The sequence below is a fragment of the Macrotis lagotis genome, chromosome 5 (genome assembly GCF_037893015.1).
Source record: "Macrotis lagotis isolate mMagLag1 chromosome 5, bilby.v1.9.chrom.fasta, whole genome shotgun sequence".
Taxonomy (NCBI): Eukaryota; Metazoa; Chordata; class Mammalia; order Peramelemorphia; family Peramelidae; genus Macrotis; species Macrotis lagotis.
In genome coordinates, this window is record NC_133662.1 from 146,975,785 (window position 1) to 146,997,983 (window position 22,199).

The 22,199-nt window shown below is 35.8% G+C and overlaps 1 protein-coding gene and 1 pseudogene across 2 annotated transcripts in view; both read right to left on the reverse strand.

Annotated features, from left to right (window-relative positions):
- MAP7 (microtubule associated protein 7) overlaps positions 1-22,199 on the reverse strand; it is a 229,253-nt gene that overhangs the window by 125,341 nt on the left and 81,713 nt on the right. The window lies entirely within an intron of this gene.
- LOC141488005 (large ribosomal subunit protein eL32 pseudogene) lies at positions 10,954-21,848 on the reverse strand (annotated as a pseudogene).

The window sequence follows — 22,199 nt, forward strand, 5'->3', positions numbered from 1 at the left end:
TTGTTGTGTCGAGATTTGTTCCTGGGCAGTAGCAGTGTAATAACATAAAGAGTGGTAGACTTTGATTCTGAAGACCTGGACTCTAGTTCAAGTTTTGCAATATTCTAGTCATGTAACTTTGAATCAGGAAATTACTGTCTCTGAGCCACAGTTTGTAAACTGTATTATCTGCAAAGTACAGTTGTCTGCATTACCTACTTCTCGGAGTTGTTACAAGGATCTGATGAAATGATGTACATAAAAGTGATTTGTAAGTAAAAGAGCTATAAATTATGTCCTATTATAAAATTTTACTGATGCCATCTCCTTATCCTTCACACTGAGAGATAAGTTTAGCACCAAAGCAGGGCAAATTTAAGATTATGAAAAAAAAAATCTATGGCTGTCTTTAATAATGAATGTAACACTGCATTTATTATGTACTTTAAGGAAGAAAAATATGTGAATATTAATAACACATATAGTACTTGAAAGTTCATAAAAGGTAGGCAGCATCATTACTCTCATTTTATAGATGAGGAAACAGACTCACAGAACTTGGACCTTTTACTGAGAGGACACAGCAAATGTTGAAGATGAGTGTCAAAAAATCAGCTTTCTTTTCTGATTTCCAGTATATAGGTCTTTCTACTATCCCATCTCTTAATTTGTATCCTTTATTAATCAAGATAGCAAATGAATATAATTTAGGAATGCTATTTTATCAATTAGACTGATAACTAAAAATTTCATTAGAAGAGATCATCAGTAACAGTAGCAGCAAAGATGTCTAGTTTAAGAAATGGTCCTTTGATTTTTCATACTCTAAATGATTAACCTTCCTTCTCCCCTCTGAGTAGCATGCCGGAGTTACAACCATATGAAACTCAGCACACTAGAACTCATTACTTGGATGCTGCTTAATTGATATTGATAGAAATATCTCAGACCAGACAGGAAAGAATCCTTTCTTGAATAAAATTAAAAAACAAACAAAAAGAGAAACCAAAGTCATATACCAAGTATTTCTAACTTATTTACTATTTATAGCAGTGGTAGGGTAATGGTCAAGGTTGTTCATTAATTCTTACTTGTTCTTCATCCTAAAACAGACTTGCTGCCCAGATGGGTTTTCCTGTATAAACTGTTTCCCACTCTAGATAATAGTGTCAAAGTATCTGTAATTCTCTTTATCCTTCTGGTAGCTCTAAGCTACTAATAAGAGTCAATATTTCTGGCAAAATGGTTCTATTACTTCACCAGCAATGTTTCCCCCTCAGATACCACCTCCATACTGAGTTTCCAATACATATCTCTACTACCAACGGTTTGGGGCTAATGCTGTTTATAAAGACTAAGTGAATGAGATAGAGACTTTCCTCATGTCTGGAGGGAAAGGTTTCAAGTTTCTTTGAAAAGTCAAAGGGGAGAAAAGAGATACATTAATAACTTCTTAGTATTTATAACAAAGTAAGATTGCAATAACATAATTTTCCCAAACAGGCTCCCTCTCCCTTCAGGAATCTTGGCCCCTTTCTGTGTGTTCACTCTACCTAATGCACAATTAAGTGGTCTATACTAGATAGTGCTTGGTCTGGAGTCAGACTCATCTTCCTGAGTTGAAATCTGGCTTCAGATTCTAGCTGTGTAAACCTGGCTAAGTCACTTGCCCTGTTTGCCTCAGTTTCTTCATCTACAAATGAGCTGAAGAAGGAAATGGTAAATCATTCCAGTATCTTTGCCAAGAAAACCCCAAATAGGACCCCAAAGGGTCGGACAACAACTGAATGAAAAACAAACTGCCTATACTTGCTCTTTCATAGCTCCACATGATCTCCTACATCTTTCCTTCCTCCAGCTTCATTCCACTTCTGCTCTCTAGCTTCATGAGTCTCATTTGGACTGAGTGAACTGGGTTTACCATTAAAAATAGATTTCTCCCCCCCAGCAATACCACTACTGGGTCTAATACACACACACACACACACACACACACACACACACACACAGAGAAGAGATCATGAAAAAGAATAAAAACATCACTTGTACAAAAATATATTCATAGCAGCCCTGTTTGTGGTAGCAAAGAATTGGAAACTGGGTGAATGTCTATCAATTGGGGAATGGCTGAACAAATTATGGTATATGTACTTTATGGAACAATATTGTTCTATTAGAAACCAGGAGGGATGGGAATTCAGAGAAGCCTGGAAGGATATGCATGAACTGATGCTGAGTGAGAAGAGCAGAACCAGAAGAACACTGTATACCCTAACAGCAACATGGGGGTGATGATCAAGTTTATTGGACTTCCTCATTCCATCAGTGCAACAATCAGGGACAATTTTAGAGTATCTGCGTTGGAGAATACCATCTGTATCCAAAGAAAGAATTGTGGAGTTTAAACAAAGACCAAAGACTATAATTTTTAATTTTTTTTTTAAAAAAGGTATCTTATGGGACGGCTAAGTGGCGTAGTAGATAAAGCACCGGCCCTGGAGTCAGGAGTACCTGGGTTCAAATCTGGCCTCAGACACTTAATAACAATTACCTAACTGTGTGGCCTCGGGCAAGCCACTTAACCCCATTGCCTTGCAAAAATCTAAAAAATAAAATAAAATAAAAAAGGTATCTTATGTAATTTTGCTATCTCTTATATTTTATTTTTTTCCTTAAGAATATGATTCCTCTCTCAACACATTCAATGTATAGCATGGAAACAATGAAAGACTATCAGACTGCCTTCTGTGGGTGGGGGGAAGGAAGTGAGATGGGGGAAAATTGTAAAATACAAAAAACAATTAAAAAATGAACTATGACTACAAAAAAACAGTTTTTACCATTATTGTTTTAATTTAACAAGTGAGGGAAAATGTAATGCATTTGCCATGCCAGATTAAAAAAAAAATTTAAGAAAGTTTTTTGGTACTTAAAGGGAAAAGCTTATATTATCTAGACCATTCATTTAGATGGAATATTTCATTCTTCACTAATGATGGATGAATGATAAACTGGTATGGTTCTTTAATTGCTGTCAATAAGCTTACTATATAAGAACTGGTGACAGAAATTGACTTTTTGAAAAGGGTATTTCTGTCTCTTCTTCCCTTCGAAATCAATATCTCCAATATACAGTGCCTTCCTTCTTTATAATATACAGTAAATCTGCATAGCCTCTATAGGAGTGTGCCATATTATTACTGTATATTCCTTAAGTGAAAAGGATAAACAGGTTAAACTCAATGGTGTGGACAGACCACTGTCCCTATTTCACAGATCACTCAAAGGACTATTATCAACATCCAAAAGGACTAAAAATATCTCTACTCACAAAGCTCATTATTCAAGAACAAGAATGTTCATTTCTTAGTATCTAAATAGCTTCAAGCCAGTGTCAACTGATGATAGGAAAAGACTGGTACCACAATGAGAGATGAAAGGCAGGGAGGGACAAAAGATGACAATGTTTCCAGTCTTCTCTCAAGAGCATCACTTGTGAGGGAAAACTGCTAACTAGCAATGCATTCATCCCAAAACACCACTGACTAAAAGAAAAAAAAGGCTCAGAATAAAGAATAGAATAAGTTTTACAAGTGATTTAAGAAATAATTTCTTTCATCACAGCAATTGGGACAGTAGTAACACATTAAAATAATATTATTTTTAGACCGATCACTGAAATTTCTCAATCCATCTGTTTTCAAGGTCACCACCATTCTTATCTACCTAATCATATATTAAGATTTCTTGAAAGACAAAAACCCAGAGATATCTTTTTATAAAAACCTCTGTTAATATCAAATGAAGTCCAATGCAGAGTCTAAGTAGATCACTTTAACCTATCACAAGGCATTCTGGTTATATTCTCATCATGTGGCTCAATGCCTCTCCCACCTCCACCTTTTACCTTTTTGCTCTGGGAGCAGTAATCAATGAACCATTCCTGGAAACAATCTGTCTACCATTTGACCTATAACTTCATTTAACATTCCTGTTATCCAAAAACAAAATAAAACAAAACCCTTTACTATCTACTGCTTAAATGAGTTGTCATGTTCTATGAAAATGTAAGCTCCTTGAAGACAAATTGTCTTGCATTTTTGTTTTTATATTAATAGGACTTAGCACAGTTTTGGCCCATGATAGACTCAATAAATGACAGTTCTTTCAAGAGAGAAACCCTCCTTTAGTTTGTAAATGATACTGTCAGTCAGTTAATAAGTATTTATCAAATACATTCTACTAGATAGACACTTTACTAAGTGCTAGTAAAGAGAGAAAATAATCAAGTCTTGCAATAATGCATTTACACAGGGAAATAGATTGGACCTGGATTTCATGGGTATAGGAAACTTCAGGATAAGGAAACCCCCCACTACCAAGTCTTACCAGATTACCAGAGCACTAAAGGATTAAGTGACTTGCCCAGGGTCACAAAGTATAAGAAATGGGACTTGAAGCTGGTCTTTGTGGCACCTAGTCAGGTTAGTGGCACAGTGGGTAGAGTACTAGACTTGAAGTCAAATTTGGCCACAAGAGTCTGAGGAAGTCACTTAAACTGTCTTTAAAAATAGTACCTATCTCCCAAGGTGGTTGTGAGATTCAGATGAGGTTATATTTGTAAACCACTTAGCAAAGCAACTCATATACAGTAAACCCTTAATAAATGCTTGTTTCCTCCCTTCTCTTCACTTGACCATAAGATATCAAACCACTCAAACCACTTTAGCTAATCTACCTAAATGGGAAAAAACAAATAGATTTTAAAATGTCTATTATCCAAATTATTATATGCATTCAGATGGACAATCCATAGGATTGGTCCATCAGCACGTATTATCTTAGATATACTGTAGATACTGGGCTAAGAATTGGAATATAAGGTGCTTATCTAGCTGGATTTCTTTGGGGACATTTTATAGAGCTTTTAATGAGCCCAAACTTCATGAAACATAGGTCCAACTCTTTGACAACAATATTCTTCCACTGATGCTATACATATACAAAAGTTGACTATAGCTTCTGTAGAGATAAAGACTTAGGTCACACGATGGGGAGTGAGCATGAAGAGGCTGTAGCATATTAACAATAAAGAACTGTGCAGGTAAAGAGCCAACAAAAAGGAGATTATCAGTGTTGTAAACAGAAAAAATATAGGTCAATCACACAGTGAGACTCAAGAATGAAACAATTTGTAGCCTGGTAATTATATCAGATCTACTATTTGCATCCTACATGACCCTGGACAAGCCAATTAATCTCTCTGGGACTTAGTTTTCTCCTATAAAATGAAGAAGTTGGACTAAATAATATCTTTTTGAAATTTTTCTAATTTAAAAATGTTATCATTTAAATTTTTTTCTCAAAAAATTTTTTTAATTCAAAATGAGCTCTTTTCCTTCAGACCCTCCCCCACCCATTGAGAAGGCAAGAAATTTGATACCAGATGACATCTAATGTCACTTATTAGCCCCTATCCCATTTAAGATACTATAGTCTTAGATCATAAAATCCAAAAGTAATTGCTAGTATTTGAAGTCTTCTGACTGTTATTCCATTGCTCTTTCGAACACACCATGATACTTCCTCTCTTTTTTCTTTTTTTTTTTGCAAGGCAAGGAGGTTAAGTGACTTGCCCAAGGTCACACAGCTAGGTAATTATGAAATGTCTCAGGTAGGATTTAAACTCAGGTCCTCTTAACTCCAGGCCTGGTACTCTATCCACTGCACCACTTAGTTGCCCCTCATAATACTTTCAAATGACAACTATATACTAAGATATAAATAAATACTGCTCAGTTAAGAAGGAAATTATAATTTGCAATAAGCTAATATTTATATATTAATACAGTGGGTACTACATACATAAAAGTCAAATTCTCAGATTCAGAAGCTGAAAGCACAAGAAAGGACCCTTGTTTCTTTAAATCTATTTTTCAGTTGTAGTCCCCTTATTTTTAAGACCTTGAAACTCTGCCAACAAAGATATTTTAAGCTCTTTACTATATAAAAGGAACACATAAACTTGTAGTAGAGTCTCAAATAATGATATTTTATTGCTCTACAGTCTAATTTTACTATTAGAAATGAAGAGTTCTGATGAATCTCAGAATTCAGAATCCAAAGAAATAGATCAAAACGGCATAAATGCAAAAACACCTGAATTTGGAGTAAGATGTCCTAAGTTCAAACCTCAACCTAATTACTTCCCATGTCACCTAAGGCAAACCATAGTCTTCTCTAGGCCATAGTTTCCTTATCAGTAAAGTGAGAGGATCTGATGAGTTTCCTTAAGAATCAGTCAAGGTGCCAAATCCTTAAAGAAATCTTTAACTACCACAAGGTTATTTCTGTTCTCACCTCATATCTTTACTAAAAATATATCTATATAGGTCCCACTATATATCTTTATGAAAATAAATTATTTGAATGACAGAATTTTTTTTGTTTTTGATCATCCCTGATGCCAGAAGAGGCATAATTTGAATACAGTAGCTGTTAATAAATAATTAATGCATTGTACTGACTTTCTTTAAGGCCTTAATCATAGTAATAGCTTTAGAAATGAAAGACACATCAAAGATCATTAAATTCAGCGCCTTCATTTTGATGATGAGAAACCTTAAAAATAGGCAGGGAGAAGTTAAAGCACTTGTCTAGGGTCACAGAGTGAGATGAAATTTAAACATCATTCTACTATGCCATGCCATCTATTTCTTTGCATTGTGGGAAAGGAGACATAGGAACTTTATTCGGTTCAGAAAAGATTAGTCAGGTACTACCTACAACTTACAATTAAAATGGACGGGCAGTTGCTACAGCTTAATTATCACTTCTCTCTTTTTTCCTTTTTTTTTTTAACCTCATGTTAGACCAAATCCTAGTACATTTGAACAAGTACCCCCTAGCTACCCCCATACACAATCCTCAAAAAAACTCTTTCCAACACCTTGTGATACAAAGAACCAAGGGAGAGCGGAGATCACTTGGAGACAAATTTTGTAAATCTTTTGTTTGCATAACAGGTTAGGGCAATTTTCCTTCCTTTATCCTCTAATTTAGGCCCCGGCTTAAGGGCCTGACTTTCAATATGATCTGGATTGCCTTCTCCTTTGGTGGGGCAGCCAGGGAGTGCAGGTGCTGGAAACTTGTCCAAGGCTTGTCCAAGTCTCATAAGAGACACCCCCCCCCCACCCAAGGCAAAAAATCTCCAATACTGGACTTGGGTCATTCCCAGGTCACCACCCCTCCCATGGACTTTGAGGAAGAATTTAAGGAGATCTGAGGAAGGGGCTCCCTCTCTCTCTCTCTCTCCTACCTTTCCAGACTCCTAAATCTCTATTTAACTTTTCTATCACTTTCTTTTGTGTTGTAACTTCTTTAATAAATCTCTATTGTCTTTCCACACCTGGGTCTCAATTGTGATTTGTCACAGGTGGATAATCGAATGAAGCAGCACTTGCAGGGTGTAAAAGATTCTGCCCCCCCCCATCTCCTGCAATGTTTAAATCTCTTTTTAAGTTCCAGTCAATGCTTTTATTTCAATCTCTATAATATTTCTAGATCTGTTTTCTGTCACCTCATGAACAGTTTCCACTTGTACATTTTATCCTCAGAAACTCCTCCTTATCAATTTGTTAGAAACACATGACCAAGAGGAGGCAGATTCTTTGAGGACCTCTCTAGAGATACCTTGGATAGCAATGGTGTTATCTTAGGGTACTTGTTCTTGTAAAATCCAAAACAGCTGAAATTACATACTTTTTATTGATGAATTTTTCCTTTGAAACACTCAAAGTAGGAGAAAAATCAACCCATCCTTCAATTTCCCAGAAACCATGTTCACTCATCCATCACTCCATCTGCACTGAAATCTCCAAATCTTAGGCAACTAGACTTAGAAATGAATTTTCCTCATATTCTAGAATGTGGGAAAAACTGAGATAACTGCTTTCTGAAGATAGTTTATTCCACTGTCACTTTTAACACTACAATATAAAATAAAACAGGATTAAAATGCGTGAGAGGTACAAATAAAATGTGTAATCACACACACACACATCTGGATAGAGATAAGAGAGAAAAGGGAGAAGGGAAAAGTGGGAAGGGAGGTATATTAAGGAAGTCTTAAGCAAAAGGAACTCTAAGGAAGGATGAAGAAAAATATAACTCTGAGATGGCAAAAAATGGGAATCTCAGGGGGTACACATAAATGACTGGACCTGTTATGCTTTATAAATATAATAGAATACAACTGTGCTGTATGAAAATATAAAGTGAACAATTTCAGAAAAACATGTGAAAAGTATATAAACGGATACAGAGTGAACAGATTCAAATAGTTTATACAATTACAAAAATATTACAAGGACAACTTTAGAGATTCTGCTTAATGTAATTCCAACTGCAATTCCAGAAGGCTAATGATGAAACATGCTATCCATGTCTTAAAAGAAAGGTGAGAGATAAGAGTACAAATTGAGACATATATTTTTTGGACATTGTTTTATTGGAAGACATGTTTGTAATTTTTTTTTTTCATTCTCATTGGGGGAAAGATTAGCATTGGGTAGGAAAGAAGGATTTATGTTGACTAAATAAAAATGAAATATATATATATGTGTATATATATATACATATATATATATATATATATATATATATATATATATATATATATTTTTTTAAATCCTATGTAAGATCATCAGGAGGAAATGGCATGATCTAGTTCAGACCCGTATTATCCTTTGCCTATAGAACTTGATTGGCCCAACAGGTTCCAGTCTGTCCCTTACCTGAATCATTCTTCACACTGCTTCCCAAAGTAATTTTTCCTGAGGAACAGGCCTGAATATACCACTCAGTTGGTTCAAATATACCATTGGCAGCTCCCATTGCCCATAAGGGAAAATACAACCTTCTTTTTTTCTGGCATTCTATATAATCTGACCCCAACCTATCCACCCACATTCCACACCAGTGGAACTGGATTACCAGATTTTCTCTGATCTTCTCCTGTACTTCCCTATCTCAATGCATGTTTCTAGAATGCACTCTCTATCCTTATTTTTATGTTCTGAAACCTTCCAGGAACAATTAACATACCATCTCTTCTCTATGAATATTTCTCTGAATCTCCTAGCCCATAATGATTGTTTCTTCTTCAAATTTTCTTGGCAATCTTGGTTTTCCTTTTTACTCTTATCACAGACTACCTATATATTATATTTGTGTATATGCCAGATATATCCTTACATGGTAAGCAACTTGATGGCAGAGATTGTATTGTAGTATTGTCTTTTTAATCTTTATATTCTTAGCATCTGTGATACAGTAGGTGTTTAATAGATCTGTTATACTTTAAAAACTTTTATGCACCAGTCTCTTTTGTTACTAATATAAACAAAACCTTCATTCCTGAATTTTCTTAATGTCTATGTCTATCCTCTAGTACAAAGTCTCATTGATATCTCTCAATCTGGCTTCCTGGCTGTGCCACTGGTATAAGGCTCAACCAGTTCCAACACTTCATATAATATAAAGGCAGCACTTTTCCTACCATGATACCAACATGACATTTTCCCCTTCTGAATCCTTTACCACCAAGTTGTAACGCCCCCCCCCTTTCACTTGGGAATTTTACTGCCATATATGACTATATTCTGTGATCACAGTCAATGAGTTAATCACAATGGAGGCCAGAAGGGTTTTTCACTAGCAGAGGATTAATGCAAGAGCTCTTGACAGTTGGAGACCTGGGTTGGGTCACAAATTAAAATGAGGTCTTGGTCTACTATAAAGGATATATGTTCATTTCACAAAACAAGTGCATCCTGATTGGGATTTGCCTACAGTGCTTAGGGCCAAAATGGCAAGGATTGTTGTAGGGAGCAAAAACAGGATTCCCACCTGTGTAGGAATAAAAAGCTGCCTCCAACCAAACACCACTAAGAAAACTGGTACATCTCACATTCCTAGTCTGTATCTGTCTCTGTCTCTGTCTCTCTCTCTCTCGTTTCTCAAACTTTGGCATTAAAATTTCACTGTTCTGAGATCCAGTTTCCTTGTCCATAAAATGAGGGGATGATATAAAGTGATCTCTAAGATCCTTTGCCCCTTGGAAAAAAATCTGTCATCTTAGAATGATACTCTATATAAGTCACTACCCTCCTAAAAGAGAATTCATCTTTTTTTTGAGAAGGTACTACATTTAAAAAAACTGGGAGTCAGACTGTGATAGCATAGAATAATCTTTTAGTAAAATCTTTCCATGGAAAATGATTTGGAAAACAAGCAGGGAAGTTTTGTCAGTACCAGAATAAATTTTCATACACACACACACACACACACACACACACACACGTTATATATGAGTACAGTTTTAAAAACAATCTTTTTTTCTTTGTATATTGAAATATTCTTTTTTGCTTAATGTATTTTCAGTTCATATTAAATTTTTTTAGGTTTTTTTTGCAAGTCAATGGGGTTAAGTGGCTTGCCCAAGGCCACACAGATAGATAATTATTAAGTGTCTGAGGTTGGATTTGAACTCAGGCACTCCTGACTGCAGGACCAGTGCTCTATCCACTGCGCCACCTAGCCGCCCCCATAATAAACTTTAAAAAAATTTTTTAAATGCCATAAACAACAATAGGACCCACCTAATTCTAAATTCTATCTAATTTTTATTTCACACTAACACTATACTCAGGGTGCTAGTCTGGTGTTACACAGACGTCTACTGGCAGCTAGATCACTGGCAGTGGTTAGAATACTGGATCTGGAAAAAGAGCTGAATTCAAAATCCTACCTCATACATTTACTGATTGCATGGCCCTGAACAAATTACTTAAATTTTCTCATCCTCAGTCTTCTAAGCTATAAGATAGGGATAATATATATATATATATATATATATATATATATATATATATATATATATATATATATATATATATGATGATTACTGTGAGAGCCAAATAAGGTGATTTGCAAACTTTAAAGTACCATACAAATGGTGGTTATTATTAATGTTTATTATTATTATTATTATCCTCATTATTAGAAGAAACATTGGGCTGAACGTAGACTAAAACAGACCTGGGTTGAAGTTCAAGCTTTGCCCTCACTAGTTGTGGAAACATGGCCAGTCAAAACATATCATTAAGCCCTAGATTCTTCCCATAAAAGGAGATTATAACACTTGCCTTACCTGCCTCCCAAGACTAGTGTGAGCAAAATCCTTCCTAAATCTTCTTTCACCATGTAGTCAATTTGACACATAGATAAATGATAACTGTAGTTATGCAATATCTCTACTGTGTAGGAGACATGCATATGTAGTATATGACATAAATTTCCAAGTACAGTCAGATTTAGAAGGATCACCAGAGTCCCTATCAACTGTTCCATTTAAAAGGCTTTAACATTAGTCGCTTAAGATGAAACTACATTGATATAGAAAAACAACCTCAAATGATTTCCACATCCCTTGATAAACTCTTTGCCTTCCTTAGAAGAAAAGGATCAATAGAAATAGATTGTTCTCTGAGTGGCAAACAAAAAACAAGACATACCATCAACCAGGGCTAATCAGAAAAAAATAAAATGAAAGTCACTAAAAATAGCAGACTATTTATTCTCCAAATTATATATTAAATCAGTCACTAGAATTCTTTCAGCAGCAATAAAAAAATAGGCTCCTTACCTATTTCTTTTTCCATCACTTTTGCAAGCATGCTCTCAGAAACTGCAGGGGGACTGAGAGAATCCATCTCCTTACATCATGGACCCCTATAGAGCTCTGTCCTTTTTTCACAGATGATAGGAAAAAATCAATTTGATTTGGATAAATGGGAAAAAGAAACAAGGAAGCTCTCTGCTGGATGACTTCAAACTGGGAAAAAATTTATTTCTCCATCTGTGATCATATCTTGAGAGCAAACCTAACAGCTCCCTTCAAATTCTGGCCCAGTGTCTAAGCGAAATGGAGTTTGTCACATCCACAGCAGTAGGAGATTAGTGGGGAGAACTTCACCTAAAGCTTTCTCGAAGCACCATGTCAATCAATTTGAGCTTCTTAACTGCAGTTGAGCCCAAAGCAACTGGTCCCTAGTACTAGCAGCTGTTTACCATGTTGTGCCTTCCATTTCCCACTCCACATTCAACACTTGCATATATTCCATGTTCAGGATCCCAGGATTACAATAGAGATTATGAAGATTGTTTGACTCCAAATGTGGGAGTAAAAGGACTAAGAATCTTAAAAAAACCCTTCAACATAATATTGCTAGTGACTGATGACTTGAAGAAATAATTTCACACTCTTCTATTTCAAGCAAAATAAAATAGTGAACAAACCAAAAAAATGCGCTGACAGTATGAAGACTTGACTTTGAAAGGCAATGTAAATTAATTTACTTTGATTCTCAATGACTGTAAGAACTGTGTGTCACTGAAGCCTCAGATGTGACTATGAGGCACATAAAAATCTAAAAAAGACCATGAGATTTTGGCAGTATGAAGAGAGAGAGAAGGAATAAAACTAGGCCTTCAGTTTCCCCAAAAGGAGTCATATCTTGAAATGCTCTGGTCTAGTTTTGGCACTGACACTCATGGTTCTCAGATAATGAGCTAGAATCAGTCAACCTTCTTCAACTAGACCCATGCATTTATTGATTTATGATATTATATGATATATGATAATATATATCAGTATTCACCAATATCATAACATTTTCTTATGCTATGAGACATTTTCTTATTTTATTGGGGGTTTTTATGGGAAGTGAAGAAAAATCATTTACTTTTATACTACTATGTGTACCTTTCTGTCAGACTGGGGCTAAGTGATTTTTTTTTTTGCAAGGCAGTGGGGTTAAGTGACTTGCCCGCAGTCACATAGCTAGGTAATTATTAAGTGTTTGAGGCCAGATTTGAACTCAGGTCCTCCTGACTCCAGGGTTGTTGCCACCTAGCTGCCATGGCTAAGTGCTTTAATAATATTATCTCAATTGATCTTCATAATTACCCTGGAGGTATGTACTATCATTATGCCCATTTTACAATTGAAGAAACTGAGACAGAGGTTGAGTGACTAGGCCAGGGTCACATAGTTAGTAAATGTTTGAGAATGTATTTAAATTTAGGCCCTCTTTTTCAGGCTTAGCACTCTATTTATTGTGTCGCCTAGTTGTAATGAATAAGATCTGTGATTTCAAGGAAATTCCCTTTACCAATACAAATAAGCACTTTTCTCCTCTACCAAAGAGTTGTCTAAGGTTTTAAGAGGTTACATCATTTGGCCAGAACCAGCATATGTCAGAGGCAGGACTAAAATCATTGTCAAGACCAGGTGTCTATATACTATTCTATGCTGTCTTGATATGTTTGTTTTCATTAGATAAATAGTTTTTAATATCCTAAATATTGGGAGAAGGAAGGGAGATAAAAGGTTGATCATATTGCCTAGATTAATTAACTTTAGAATTGGAATCATAATAGAAATATTCACTTACTTACCTCTCATAAATCTACACCTCACTGTTAGCAAGTGATTCTCTGAAAAGGAATAGATATCCTTCTACAAGAATGCTTCAGAACAATAGCCTTTCCCACAAAGTGAAACCACACTACCAGTAAATTCTCTCTCTCTATCTGGTCAGATATATTAGATAAGCACTTTGTTGGAAATGAAATTTAGAGCTGAAACTAGACTGTCTTAGAAGAGGGTAATCAAATCAGATGGCAATCGATTCTGCTATAGTTTTAAAAATGCTTTTAAATCTAAATCCATAATACTTTTCACAGATGTCAAAAATTGATATTAAATTCCATTAGTGGGTTCCATGAGTCTAATAAACACTAACCTTTTTTTTTAACCCTAGTGAAACAGATGACAGGATTAAGAACTAGAAAGCTTTATTTAGTTTTCTTCCACACCCCTCTTCATTTTATAGATGAAGATAAACTGTACCATATTGGTTGTTCCAATTGTAAAAAAGGGGGGAAAAAAAGAAGAAATTCAAAATATTCAGACCTATCTTCACAAAAAAAGGTAACATATCACTTCTTAGGGAGAATTATTGGCGCTGGAAGCCACTAGGAGTATAACTTGGAGAAGCAACCTACCAACCTATCATAATGGAAAGATTGCTATATGGTAAAGAGACCTCAGAGAGCTATAGGGCCCAGAAACCTGAGTTCAAATCCAACCTGAGACATTTACTTACTAGTTGCGTGATCCATGACAAATCACTTAACCCTGTTTGCCTCAGTTTCCTTGTGTGTAAAATGAGATGGAGGAGGAAATAGCCAATTTCCCCAGTATCCCCAGTAAGACAATCCTAAAAGGGATCACAAAGTGTCAGACACAAATTCAAATGACTAAACAACATCGAGACTTTCAGGCAAGTCACCAGGTTATTGCGATAATCAAATGAAACCATTGCTAAGATTGCTCTTTCTATCTCTGAACTATATAAATGGAGTAGGATTAAATATCACTGAGAATCTGGTCAGACAGTTTTGTCCGAAATGGATCAGGAGAAATATGTATATGGGATCGGGAGATGACAGTGGAGGAGCAGATATCCAAATTATTATTAATACATCTCTTTCCTTCCTTCCCCATATTAAAAGAACTTAAATCATCTCTACATCAAATTCATTCATAGCAACCATATGGTAAACATCTGTAGCTTTCTTCAGCTCTAAATCTCAAACAGAAGAAACAGTGACAAAAATAGCTGTATGCTACTGATTGCCCTAGTTAGAACCATGAGGAAAAAGTAGGTAAAATGGCACTGGGCCTTTTTCCATTTGGGCCCTGACTTTGTTGAGAGTACAGGAAATTCTGTCTAGTGCCAAATATTTATCAGTTTTAAGGGTAACAAGATGGTTATCACAATGCTGCCTATTATGTTCCTCAAATTTCCTTAACCAAGGAATGACACAGAAATCAAGTTTATTTTCCAACAAATCAGGCAGTCTTCATGGAGAAGATAAGTTTTCAAGGATTGCTTTATTAAAGGGAGAGAAACCACCTGGAAGGCTAGGTTGAGGAAAAATACAGAGCTGGAGAAGATTTCAAATTGAAAGTGATATGATGAATCGCTCCAAATACCCTCTTATTGAGCAATTATTGGGTGATAAGTAAGGGAGGGAACAGGGGTTAAGACGGGAAGAGTAGTTATAGGATTTTTTTTTGGTAGTTTGAGGGTTTATTTAACACAAATAAAAATGTACAAAAGCTTTTTACTCATTTTCTTCACTCCTTGGTCTAGCATTTGGATTGGTGATCTTGAAAGCTTAGCTGAGCTGCTCTCTCAACACTGACTTTGTGATTCTTAGAAGAAACATTGCGAGCAATCTCAGCATAGTAAGATTTGTTGCACATCAGGAGTACTTCAAGTTCTTTGACACTGTGCACCAAAAACTTCCTGAATCCATTTTGTTAACATGTGTTTTGTCTCCTTATTGCTTCCATAACCAATACTGAGCATCAAGATTGAATCGTCTTTGCACTCTGTTGTCAATGCCTCTTGGTTTACACCAGTTTCTCTTGATCTTAATATATCTGTCAGACTGGTCTAGGATGAACTTCTTGGTCCTCTTCTTGAATGATTTTGGGCTTCACAAGGGGTCTGAGGGCAGGCATGGCACAGGCTGCTGCTTTCCTGGGATAAGCGACCCTCAGGACTGCCAATAGGGTGAGGATGGCGATGGATTATAGGATTTTTTTTAGATTGCAAGAATTCATCTATCCCCATACCCTCATTTTGCAAGTTAAGGCAACTAAGTACTTAAGTAAGACTTGACTGAGACTACAGATCTAGTGATTTCCAGGCTTGGTATTTAAACCCAAGTCTTATGGCTCTAAATTCAATATTTTTCCCCCCATGAACCAAACCTTCTCTCCAACTAGAGTCAAAACTTTTCTTGACAGGTGATGCTGCCTATAAGTCCATAGGATATTTTTCATGCTTGGAAACATTTGCTTCTTTAAAATTTTCATGTTTCAATTTTCCAAAGAAAGATGATTTTGACTTTTGAGGAATGAACTATAAGGCTTCTGAATGTCTAATAACAAGAGAGTAGGAGACTTCAGTCTAACATCTTTGATGGCTCCAACTAAGGAATACTTACCAAGTTGCAAGAAAGATTAAGGAGTAAACCAGATGAGAAGGTATACACAGTGGTCCTTTAGTAATATTGGACAGTATGGGTGGGGGTGGGGGGGAAGGCCAAACCAAGGAAGACAAGAAGGCACAGGAGTGAACTAGTGTTAGGAAGGGTACAAGAAGCTATGTGAAGTCAGAGGGGAGAAACCAGAACATCAGGCAAGAGTCAGGAATTTGGCAGGTACCAGAGCTCAGGGCATATTAGGTGAAGGGGCAAAGGACTATCAAGATTCATTCAAGACATGGTGTTAGGCACAAGAGGTTCCAGTGTCCAAAAGACCTTCAAGTTGAAACAGTTCTTATTTTAAGAGGGGATTATTATTTTCCTACAAAAATGAGAATTAATCTAGGTCAGGATCACCCTAAGTGTCTGAAGATAGGAACAGAGGAGTCACAGAAACTTTGTAATTCCATTCCATTTGATAGATATTTCAAAGCATAAACTGTGTTGAGAGCACAGTAATAAATAATGTAATTCCATTAAAATAGAGATTGTAGGGTTAGAAATAAGGGTAATGCTATAAAAGCATATTTGATGTACTGTACAGCTGAACTCTGAAGGTCGTAAGAGCTTCATAAATTTAGAGATGGAAGATAGAAGGAAGCTTAAGGGTCATTTATTAGTCTAACTTCTCCATTTTACAGATGGGAATATAGAGGCCCAAAGAAGAGAAGTGATTACCTAGGTTCATAAAGGTAATAAAATGGCAGGGGGGGGGAAGAATTTGAGCCTAGATCCTAGAACTCCAAACCACTGCTCTTTCCAAAGTACCCCACAACTTCCACAATCCTAATAGATCATCTTTATATGAGGTTTTAAAGTTACTTCAGATTTACACAGTCAGTCAGAGCAGAGATTTAAAATAATTTTTGTAATATATCTTATTGTTTTTTCAACATGGTAGTGGTGCTTTTAGCAAAAATTTCATCTTTACCAATCTAATAAACAGAAGTTCATTTTCTCTAAAAATTAAATTACATTGTTATTGACAACTGATATCATAACACTTTTCTCTATCCTGGCATTTTGATTTTATATATATATTCTGACATTTTTGATTATTTGCTTCTGGGTATAGTAGAAGAGGAAATACTTAATTTGTCTTTATCAGTTCAGCTTTTTAAAATATTCTTCAATTAAAATATATAGGATGCATAATGGGACTATAATTTGTATTTTTGTATCCACTAATAGACAGTGTAGTTTTATGATCTATGTTGTGAAAAGAAGGCTATTTCTATTATCCTTTGAAAAATCATGTGGAAAAAATCATCATATACAAAAATATTTATATATTGTTGGATTTTTTTCACCCTTAGCTTTCATAAGATTGTGGATTTAGAGCTATAAGAGATCCCTTAGGTCATTTTACATATAAGAAAATGAGGTCCAGAGATAGGAATCATTTTCACTAAAATGGATAGTAAGTGTCAGAACACTGATTAGCTCCCCTCACCTGAGATCTACATCTTTCCATACCTTTCTGCACTAATTTGCCTGTTGTCTTGTAGGTATGTAATTACTGATTTTTAATAACTCTTGATTTTCTGTTTACTTTTAGTAAAGAAGGCTACTAAGGTTTTTAAAGTGATTTGTATTAAGTATTAATTAGATATTAATTACAGTATTATTAAGTACAGTAAAAAGAGCACTCACTTCAGAATAGGTGGACTTGGGTTCAAATTCCACCTGTGGTGCTACCTGCATAGCAGTTTACCATTCTGGACCTTATTTCTCCAACTTTAGATTTTAACTAGATGCCCGTTGAGATCTTTTTTAGCTCTTAGTCTATAAGCACACTCTGGCCAACTTGCCATTATGCTACCTACAGCTAACCTTAGGTCCTTTGCTTCTGATCCATCTCATAGAAGTTCATTTAGGTCCTTATCCTAACCTATCATAATGTTCTCCACTAAGTCAGAGCAGAGATTTCAAACCCAATTTTTCCTAGAGCTCAAGTCAGATTTGAATGTCTATATGGCCACCACTACCATTGATCTGGAGTTTGGGTGAAGAATCTGTCCCTTTCCTAAACCCTTCTATGGCATCAACAATAATAGGGAGAGTGCTGAGAGTGGGAGGAATTCAATACTTATGCTCAAATGACTGTTCATATTGTATATTTAACCAGGGTAGCTAGATGGTACAGTAGAAAGAGCACCAGTCCTGGAGTCAGCAGGAAATGAGGTAAAATCTGCCCTCAAACACTTAGTAACTGGATAAGTCACTAAGCCTTAATTGCCTCCAAAACATATGAACGAGAGAGAGAGAGAGAGAGAGAGAGAGAGAGAGACAGAGACAGAGACAGAGACAGAGACAGAGAGACAGAGAGACAGAAAGACAGAGAGACAGAAAGACAGAGAGATTTGGGCCACATACAGTGCTTTTCTTAAGAAGTATGTTTATTGTGGTCAAAATACCTCAAATTCCCTTAACAAAAAGCAATCCTATGGCAGAAGATAGACTTTCTTACATTTTTAATTATAACATTTCACAGAGAGCCAAGAACTATAAGTACAATTTTATTTTCCAAATCACTTTAAAAATATTAAGCAGCTTCCAGAAAATGTTCATACACAAGTCCTTCAGAGAAGGAAGGTCCATATGCTGGGTGTGACATTTCGTTTATATTTCAATCCAACCTCCTTATTTCAGAAAGAGTGATAGCACTCATTTGGCAGTCTTTTGAAAACATTCCTTCCCTCTCCCCTGTTGCTATCTACAAATGTGGCAGAAGCAAGATATGTGCATATACACACAAAAAGCCTTTTCTGAAAAAGAAGGAATACTAAGAAAAATGGTTCTCAATGATAAGAGATCATACTTTTTCTTTTTAAAATATAAACCTACAGTCTTTCCTTTAATCAATCAATTCTTTTATTGAGTGCCTAACAGACAAATGACTCCTTAATATCCATCTATTCCCTGATCTACCTAACTTTAATCAAACAACAAACATTTATTAAGTAACTACTATGCAGCAGGAACTGAACTAAGTACTTTACAATTATTATCTCATTAGAGCCTCACACTAACTCTGGGAAATAATTAATATCCCCATTTTACAGTTGAGGAAACTGAGGCAGACAGGTTAAATGACTTGCTCAGAATCACACAGCTAAATTATTTTTGAGTCCAGTCTTTCTGACTCCAAGATCAGTGATGCATCTATTATATCATCTAGCTCCATATACAAAGTAAGTTCATAGTATTGGGGGAGGGTCTAAGTAATAAGGGGAATGATCAGGAAAAGTCTCATGCAAGAGTTAGTGCTTGAAGGAAGTGAGGGACTCAAGAGAGCTGGTTTGGATGAAGAAGAATACAATGTGGAAATGTGTAGAATAAATATAGAAAGATAATCTTGAGCTAAATTATGAAGGGCTTTAAACAATAAAGAGAGCAGTTTATATTTCTGTCTCACAGGCAAATGGGAGCCCTAAGAGCTCTTGAAAAGATAAGTAATATAGTAAAATTTATGATTTAGGAATAACACTTTGACAGCTGTGTAGAAAAAGAATTATAAAGGAGAAAAACTGGAGACTACTGAGAAGGATGTTAACAGGAGACAAGAGAAGAGATGATTATGGCCTGACCTAGAGAGGTTGAGGTCAGCTCTCACATTTTATCAATGATGCCTTTATTTATTTACTTAGTTGAATCCTTTAATTTTATTACAACCCTGAACAGATAAGTGAGGTTGTTTGGACTTGTGGATGCGTTTTCTTACTGCCTCACTTTTTAAAAACAAAACATGGACTTCGGAATCCAATAAATGGAAGCATTTTTTTTCTAGTTCTAAAGTCTCTCTCTCTCTCTCTCTCACACACACACACACACACACACACAAATACATAAACACATACACCGACATGTACACAAAAGCAGTACTCCAACCATTAAAGCTTCCAAATCATGAGTGTAATTGCTAGTTCAATAATTGTTATTAAGCTCTAATTTAAAAACAGTAACAGAGTAAGCAACCTAAAGTGCTAATAATAGAAAAGTACTTTTGAAGATTAAAGCCCAGAGAGCTTTTCTTAAGTAGCTAGGAGAAAAGCTAATAATGATTATTCAGATATCTGAACACAAGTAGCCAAGGAAACACTATTAATAAGTCCACACATTTTCTATGATACACTAATATTAGCTACTACAGAGGTGATACTTGATTAATATCTTGACTAGTGAATCTCTTGGGAATTATGTTCCTTTATATGAAAGCTGTTCAACAAAGAAACAAAACATTATAAGATTTCCAACAATTATGCAAAGCAGTATAGGTCTACCTCACCTACTTTGATGGCAAAGTTCCTGTTAAACTAAGTGTGGCCCCAATTTCCTACAATAAAAATATCTATGTATATAATTTCTGGCAGCATCTGGCTTAAGGTTAAGAGTATTAGTGCTTGGCAAAATGATGGAAAGAGCAAAATTTTTTCTGCCTTTCCATTCGGACCTTTTCCCCTCAGCCCTCTTGGTAATGATTTCTTTCTTTCTTTCTTTCTTGGTAAACTGTTCCCCTCACTCAAAAAGTCTTGAGTTCAGATATTGGTCATCTTTATTGATGACTATAGGAACAGGGTCATACTTCCAGAGTAGGGAGGTACCTTAGAAGACACTCAATTCAACCCCCTTCATTTCAGACAGAAAGAAACCAAAGCAAAAAGAGGTTGTGAATTGCCCACTGTCACATAGCTGAGTGAGGCAGGATTTGAATCCAGGTATTCCAGGCTCCAAGTCTAGGATTTTATCCATATGGTCTCATTGTCTTTCTACTTCAGTAAAAATGAGTTTCACAGTTTATATTGCTTAAGTTAGCCTCAATCATCTTGTTTCTAAAAGTGGGATAAAAGGATTTTGGGACAAGAGCAATCAGGGGGGAAAGTTTGGTATTTTTGTTTTGCTTTATATGAAGGGCAGAGGGGATGAGAATGGGATCCTGAACTTAAATACCATGGCTACCTTAAGGCTAGTCTTAAATGTAAAACTAATATAATGTAAAACAGTCTCCTGGGAGGAGGACAGGATGGTAGTCTGGTTAGAGAAAGACTGAGGAAGGAGGAACAAGGGAGGAAAGGAAGCACATAAGATACTGTTCAAGTTCCTTCTTAGAGGATGATTGCTTGTTTCTTGGAGAGGACTGGAGTCCACTCTGACTACTATAAGCATATTTGGTTGATTGCTGACCCCCTAAACTCACTTCTGCCTCCCTTCCCTAGGTATGTCATCTTCCCTACTTCCAACCTAAAATCAATCTCTGTTCTTTCTGCTCCACAGACTCTCAAATGAACTATATGTTTTCTGACATAGCTGGCATTTTAATTAGTAGTCCCTAGCCCTCTTTTTTTTCCCTCTGATATTTAGGAATGTGACTCTATGCCACCTATTTCTACTGTTGTTTGTCCTTCATTATGGAAGAGGACCAAGACACTGGGAAGGTGATACCATGACTTGCAAGTGAATTGGATTTAAGTGAGGGAGGGCTGTGCAAAGACTCCAGTCTCACTCTATAGTCATCTGGGTCCAGTGGCAAGATATAGAGATCAAGATGACTGAACTAATGAAAACTCTCAAGTGTCATACATCCTATGTAGTAACCAAAATAAAATTTTTTTATAAAATATATTTCTTTTTTTGTTTATTTATTTTATATTATCACAATAATCTTATTATAAGAATAAACATAACCCCCCCTCCCTCCCCAAAGAAGATGAGAAACCTCAAGAATAGTGAGAGAGAAAAAAATGTACTTCAGGCTGTGTTCGAATTCCAATGACTCTGTCTCTGGGGTGAATTGCTTTATCATAAGTCCACCAGAGAAGTTGCTTCAATATTTTTCCCACAGTTGCTATTATGAGCATATCAAATATATTTCTAATAGATATGCTCAAGAAGCTATAATATACGTCTCTACATACAAACACAGTTCTTATGCTTCATATTTTAGACTAACAAGCTAATAATTTCAAGTGTCAAGATATCCTTTGTACACAATGAAATAAGACAGTCAACAAAGAAAATAACATTGTTACTTTGGC